Source organism: Oryzias melastigma, linkage group LG9, assembly GCF_002922805.2.
Source record: "Oryzias melastigma strain HK-1 linkage group LG9, ASM292280v2, whole genome shotgun sequence".
Lineage (NCBI taxonomy): Eukaryota > Metazoa > Chordata > Actinopteri > Beloniformes > Adrianichthyidae > Oryzias > Oryzias melastigma.
In genome coordinates, this window is record NC_050520.1 from 16,189,201 (window position 1) to 16,196,889 (window position 7,689).

Sequence of the window (7,689 nt, forward strand, 5' to 3'; positions counted from 1 at the left end):
GGTGTGTGGCAAACACACGATCATCAGGTTGTATGAGGAATGCGCCAAGAGGACACAAGCTAAGAAAGAGAAACATGTAGTTGAGCTGCATTTGGCCCACCTGTCAACCTGAATCCATTTGTTATTTTAGATACAAAGAAAGAATCGACACAGTGTTTGCTTTAGGGTCTGACTCCAGTGTTTGTCCTTCAACACGGTCAGTCATAATCGGTTATTAGTCATAAAATAATTATATTTAGCCAGGATGCCAGACTGTGACTTGATGATCACAAGCACACTAGAACATTGACAGTGTTTTATTTTCCACAAATAATGGAAGTTTGATTAAGGAAATGATTAAAATAAATGCAGCAATTCAACAATTCCTTTGAGGCTGTTATGACTTTATAATATGATAATAAATCTGTGTTTTTGTCAAAGATTACCTTGTTACACAGGAAAGTGAATCATATGAGCGCACCAGCTATCAAACATGCATGCTTTGTCATTCAACTTCAACAACGTGTATTGCACAATGATCTTACAGTTTTATTGTCGCAAATCTCTCTAATATGTGTTGCAGTGATGATAAGAATTTAGAATTTCTATGAATTGAATAACCAAAATCACCTAAAGTAACTTGTGGATGTCAATCAAAGAGCCACTCTGTCAAGTGTATTAATTTATAATATGTTTATTTTGTCAAAGCGATCAATAATTCTGTTTGAAAAGGTTAAACCACAAGCAATACACGTCTTCCTTTTTCCATTCTCTCAAAACAAACTTTGTCATACAGTCCTGTACAAGACTATTGATTCAGCAGTGATAACATTGCAGGCCACTGTTTACATAGATCGAGAGTTTGCCAAGATTACCAGGAGGTGCAGCATTCTGAGACAGGTTGTGGAGGGAATCTGGTATGCAGCCTGTGAGCTGAACTTGAGCTGGTAAACAACAGCCTGTCTCTGCAGCTGGCTGGAGGACCATTGGCCTCGATAGATATGATCCGATGGAACAAAAACACATCAGCACAAAACAGCCCTCCATGGTGGATAGAGATATGACAAAACTCCCAGAGAAAGAGCTGCCAGGGAAGTGTACGTTAAAAAAAGAGATCAAAAAGGGAAAGAAAATGTTAAAACTTTCTATGAAAAACTCCCAACAAAATAGTTTAAATTTGATATTTTCATTAAAAATAATAACTTTCAACAAATACAGATCCGTCCTTTGCAGGAAGTCTTGCACCAAACTGAGAAATGTGGATTTCATTCAAATTTGTAAACTAAATTTCTATCTTGAAACCCTGTTTTTGCATTAAAAAAAAAAAAAATCTTCTATTTTTCTTTTCCGTTTCTTTGACAAAGGGAGAAAACAGTTAGAAAGCAGTTAATACACAGAAAACACCGTCTTTCTAAACACAGAAAGCTACAAATGTTGCAGATATCAATGAGTCTCTTGAATGATACGTCTGCATCAATTGAAGACTAAATGGGACAGTTGCAATTCTATAGGAGAATGTAGTCAGAGTAGTAAAAAATGGTGCACTTAAGCTCCAGTCTTTATCTGTTCACTTCCTTTTGAAGCTTCACTTTATAACTTTACTGCAGTCATTACTGTGAAACAGTAGTTGCATTCAAGATAAACACTTGAGATAACTACATGCTGTAAACCAACATGCATTAAAATTATGCAGATTCTCGTTTGTCACATTTTACACACAGTTGGTACCACAATTAAGTATTTATTTAGGGTTTTAACCCAACATGTGATGAGGCTACTGTGAATATTACAGTTGCTCAGCTTATAAAAGTCAAAGTTTGACATACCAGTCTGTAGCCTGCACATGTTCCTATATGAAGATTGTAAAAGTTAAAGCAGAAAGGGCTGACATAACAGGCCTCTGTGCCTGTGTGTGTTAGCGACAGATAGACACTGAACTGATAAGATGAACGCATCTCTGAGCTATTTAGCCAAATATAGACACAGTGTTTGTATAAACAGTTAAATACATAAATCATTTTAATAATTTTGAAAAAAAAAAATATTCTTTCAAATCGTGGTTAAATAATGGTTGCTTTATGCTGTTTGTATTGCTTGTATATAATGTGGTGCAATCAAGATAAGGGTGGAGTCATCTGGACCCCTTAAACCCTTCCGCTCTCTTTGGGGTCCAGATGACTCCAACCACATATTGATGTGTGATTCCTTCCATGACAAATGTGGACAAAGGTGGACAGGATTTTATGTCTTCTATGGACATTAGTGAAACTAAAAAATCAATGATTAAAAAAAGTTCCGCGCACTGTCTTGTGGGTCCAGATGACCCCACTTTTAATGTAAACAAGCCAAGGAGAGCGGAAGGGTTAATTACGAGAGCACGAGGGATATACACAGACCCTTAACAAGAAGTTTGTATACCATGGAAAAGTGTATTATCGTGTTTAATGCCTTGAAAAAATAATAAACTTTTGATTCAGAGCACACTTTTTAATTAATTTAAATTATTTGTTTATTTTCATATAAGTTTGGCTCCAGCTTACAAAACCCAAAAGCATTTGTATACTGTGCAGAAATCACCATTTAAGTCAGAGATTACGATCAGATCAAATCAACTAACTTCAAGAGTACCCAAACAGTAAATCAACTTTTATTGGCTGTTGTCCTCTGTTACGGCTGTGGCCGTATTTGGTTTTGTACTTTTCTTTTGGTTCTGTGGATTTTTGTCAGAGTGGGACATCTTTGTGTTTTGTGGATCTTTGCATGTTTTTCTGTCTTTATTACTTTCAGGTGTGGCGCTGGAGGTGTGGCTCCCCATTGGTCGAAGCCGGAGGAGGGAGCCGTCAAAAGCACCATGTGGACCTCCAGACCTGGAGAAGGGAGCTGGGCTGCAACCTGGTGGTGCAGTGGTTAGCACTCTGACCTCACGACGAGAAGACCCTGGTTCCGATACCGGCATAGTTCTTCTTGTGTGGAGTTTGTGTATTATCTCCTGGCATAGATAGGTTTTTTTCTCCGGCCACTCCGACTTTCTCCCACAACCTGCTTCACTGTTAACTGGTGATTTTAAATTCTCTCTTTGTTGACTGCTTTTGTGTGTCCTCGCATTGGTTTGGTGAACTATCCAGGGTGTACCCTATTCTAGCAATAGCTGGGTAGGCTCCATCAACCCTGTGACCATGAACAGGACCAAACAGGTTTAGAATTTGAATCAGTGTTTAGTAGGAACTTGATTTGCAGCTAAATTAAAAAAAATTGTAAGAGGAAGATGTTTTAAGGTCTACTGAAGTATAAGTCTTTTAGATGAATAGAGTTTTCTATGGTTTCTTGCATAAGTACTATATTGACTTGAGATGCACAATTACATCAGCACAAATATTAGAAAATAATGACATTAAATTGTACTTTTTGTATTTTCAGAAGTGAATATTTTTGCTAATAAGTTGGTTCAAAAGTATTCAGCTTTAACCACACAGTCCTGTTGTCCATGAAGAGCAGTGCATCTGCAACAGGCTTTAACATGTCTTGTTAATACAAGTTTATCTATCTGTTTGTACTATAAGGCAGACATACTGTCTACATCAGATGAAGGTTCTCATGTATCCAGGTGATGTCTTGAAGTTGAGCAATGGCATCTAGACTTAAAATCTATCTCGAAACGCTTCACCACTCATTCGAAAATGTTGGATCAGCGGTGAAGCATTTCAAGAAAGAAGATTTTAAGTCCAGATGCCATGACTCAACTTCAAAACATCTACATTACTGCATTTGAACTAAATCACCAGAAATGTACCTGGAGCACCTCTCTGCCTGCAAAGTCAAATGTGGTTAATTCAATGAGCCCATTTACACAAACGGCTGTTCATTATCTGATTTTTTAAGATTTGATTTTTCAAGTGGCATCTGGACAGGAGGATCTGCCATTCTTTACTCAATTACTGTCATTCAACAGTTGGTTTGTTCATTACATGCCCATAAAAAATAAAAATCTGGTAAGTAGGAATTACTATCATGCAAATTTACAGTAGAAATGCCACCATTAAAATCATGTAATTGAGCCAAAAAAAAATTTTAAATCAATGTTTCAAAGTGTTCTGTGGTCAGAAGTTCTTGGAAGTCACATATATTTTGTTGTCCAGGCTAATTCCGAAGAAGACCATCCATGGTGGACAAGTGCAGACGTCATGGAGGAACTAAGAATGTAGAAGGTATACAGGTTTTTCCGCGACACATGTTCCACCTCTAGATGACATTTCAGGGAAGCCATTACAACAGCACGACTTTATCTTGCAAGATTAGAGTCACTTAACTGGCCTTTGCTGGGCCTCTTTACATCAAACACAAACTCTTGATTAACTGGAAACTAATATCAGGCAAGAACTCGACCGAATTTCAACACCTAAACTCCACAAACTCAGATTTCTTTAAAGATGATGCTACCCCGTGTCACTGTCCTGTGCTCAAAGCTTTTTGTCATTGGATTCGGATCCACGTTTTTAAGGAAGCTAAAAGGCTGCACTCATTTCCTTTGTTTTACCATCCCTGCTGACTCACAGACACGCTTCGTTAGGTCATAGGGTCTGCCTTTGTGAGTGTGAGGAGTGTGGCAAAACCCCAAGAGACACTCAGCTAAGATATTCAACCATGCTTAATAGCTCAGTAGAATGCCTACTTGTAAATGAAACAGATTTCTGGAGCTTAAAAGAGACATCTGGATCATTCTGGAATGTAAATGGAAGATCAAAAGAGTTAGCAGGTTCTCCAGGACTGCTCAAGCCTGGTTCTCTAGATCTACTTCCTTCCCTGTTTTCCAGCTCTCCCTGCACTTCTAGCTCACCATTACCTGGATCAGGTGTGTTCAATCAATCCGAACATGAAAAAACCTGAGTCAGATATCAGCAGCAAAGAAAGGGGAGCACTGGAAACCACCCTGGGTGGTCAATCTTAACCAGTATAGAGGAGAACTGAATTAGCCAGACACACAAAGACTGTTCCCATCGTTTAGTGTGGCGTTCCAGAGGAAGTAACAAAGATCCTTAGCACCAGAAGTTGATAGCAGAGGGGCAGTGGAAGTTGACACATCAGCAGATTGTTGAACTCCAGTCCAGTTCGTCCAATTTAAGTCCACCCAACCGAAATCCAAATTCAAGGAACAAAACTGAGGTCAGTGCAACCAAAACATTCTCAGTCCCAACTCATCACATATTGGCGTTTGGTTAAGGACCCTTCCACGTCACTTCTTGACCTTTTGGGTGTCCACAACTGGTCGTTTTTTGATCTTACATAGAAAATGGCTGACCTAAAAAAGGTCACGCATCAAGTATGACAGTGCAAAAATATTTACAAATAAGAAAGCCAAGTCAACCCAAGTTAAAACAATGTTGTCTCAATGAGAAAAACGTATAAACGTTAGAATAGTAAAATCCCTTCCATCTGCTTACAGGAAGATAGTGAAGTCCAGACCGTCCTTGAGACGCTTCAGGGCTGGAGCTTGCAAAGCCCAGATATAATATTTCTCTATTTGTTTTGACAAGAAGTGATTTAATAAAGGTTTTATAGCAGACCGAGATACATATCTTTAAGAGCAACAAAGAGAAACAGAGGCAATTTCTATTTTTCAGAAGAAGAAAAGAAGAGGAAAACAATCACAACATTTTTTAACTAAAAATACCCATAACACATTGTTTTGTTTTTAAATCTAACGGCATGAAGAGATTTTGCTCTTTTATAATAAAAGCTCTAATAGATAACTTTAAATTAACAGGCTGCATCAATGCATAGTTAGTTATAAACTCGTAAAAAACAGTTGTAAAAGTATAAATTAAATGATATGTTAAAATGTTGATGTATTTATGAGTTTTTAAATAAATCAACTAAAAGATGTTGGTTAGAAAATGGTTTCCAGCTCACAGAATTCACATATTCCTTTTTGCTGATGTCATCATCATTGTCGGGACAAATGAGTCCAGTTTAGGTTCTAAATGTAAAAACCGTCCTCAGCAGTTTCACGCAGTTGCACCTTCGTTGACATCCACCTCCATCTGTCTCTGCCAGGACTCAGTGACCCACTTCCTCCAACATGCAACCTGCGTGTGTAATCTGAAAAATGCGTGATGCAAAGTCAAGGAATGGTCTCTTTTTCATTTGTCTAGTTTCATTTAAAAAAGTGTTTACTTCCATGGTAAACCAGAACATACAAGACTTTGAAAAGAAAAAACGAAATCAAACAGAAGTGACCTTGCTTTAGTATTGGTGCTAACATCAAAGAGCTTTGATGATGCGTTAGCATAGCTTCTGGACCGTAGCTGGTGGGGAGGAGATACTTGGATTAGGAAAACAGCTTCTATGTTGCGATTACACACAGTCATTTACAACAAAAAGCTGAAGGAGAAACAGAAAAAAAAACACAGGGACAACAGAGTCAAATCTAGTATGAAACATTTTTATTTTTTGGTGTTTTTAAACATGTTCTTGTGGCCTTTTTCTGATGGTCGAGTATATATATAAATACAGAAAACTATATCTTAAAATTGCATTTCTGAGTAAAGAGTAAGCTCTCAGTAACGGGAGGGGGGGGGGCGTGGTTGCTCCACACCAACAATGCCACCCACAACTCTGAGAAAAAATTGTAATGAAATACTGCTACTCTGCAGAAACTATGTCCTAGAAAACGAAACAGGTTTTTACATTTTAGCTAAAAGCAGCACCACTGAAAACTGTTTTAATGTGATCAGAGTAGGACTTAAACTAGTCTATAAATAGAGTTTTTTTATTTAACAAGCATTGTTGTTGTGCAAAAAATGAAAGTCAGTCATAGCATAACTTGGGAAGTATCCATCCATCCATCCATCCATCCATCCATCTTTTTGGAAACAACAATTCTTCTAATGAGCAATCCTTATGCAGTCCTAATTGAATTAATATAATCCTACACAACCTTTCACCAGCTCAGTGGTTTAGTGGAGGAGTGTCTGTCCAGAGATTGGGGGTTGTGGGTTTGAATCCACAGTCAGGCTTTGAAAGCTCTTAAAAACTGGACCTGGTGCCTCTCACCTTTAACACTAAGGGGATGCGTTTGGGGGAGTTGAATCATCAAATGGTTCCTGAGTTCTCTCTGTGCGGGCGGTTGAATGTAGAAGACAGTGAAAGCTAAGACGTTTTATGGGTTCATGGGTGTTTAAACAGAGCGATTCCGCTGTACTCTAAATACAGCTGCTCTGAATGAACATATAAGGAGTGCTTGAGTACTTTAGGATTTTGATCAAAATATGCCTTATAGGGATTATAACACATCAAAACTTGGGTAAAGACAGAATTTTTGTGTGTTTAATACTAATATTTTATATGATTGACATTCTACTGTTTGCAAATTGTTGCAAAATGTTCAGATCATGACTCCCTTTGCAGGGGAATGTATCCCATAAAAATAGTAAAACTTTGAAAGCGAGTCACAGCTTGTGGGCTGCAGATATTCTTGGCTAAACTTCACAAAGGAACTGATAGAGGAGTTTGATAATTTTTCTTTTACACAGATTTAAGGTTCTCAATATGCTGTACTCCTAAAAATGTATTATTTGGTTCAAATATTCAAGCAATTGAAGCTTGAATTGTACTTTTTTGTACCTACTTTGTACTTACATGGTACTTGCTGTGTACTTATGTGGTACGATTTGGTTCATACTTTTGGGGTATCTACTGGGTATTTATGCTGTA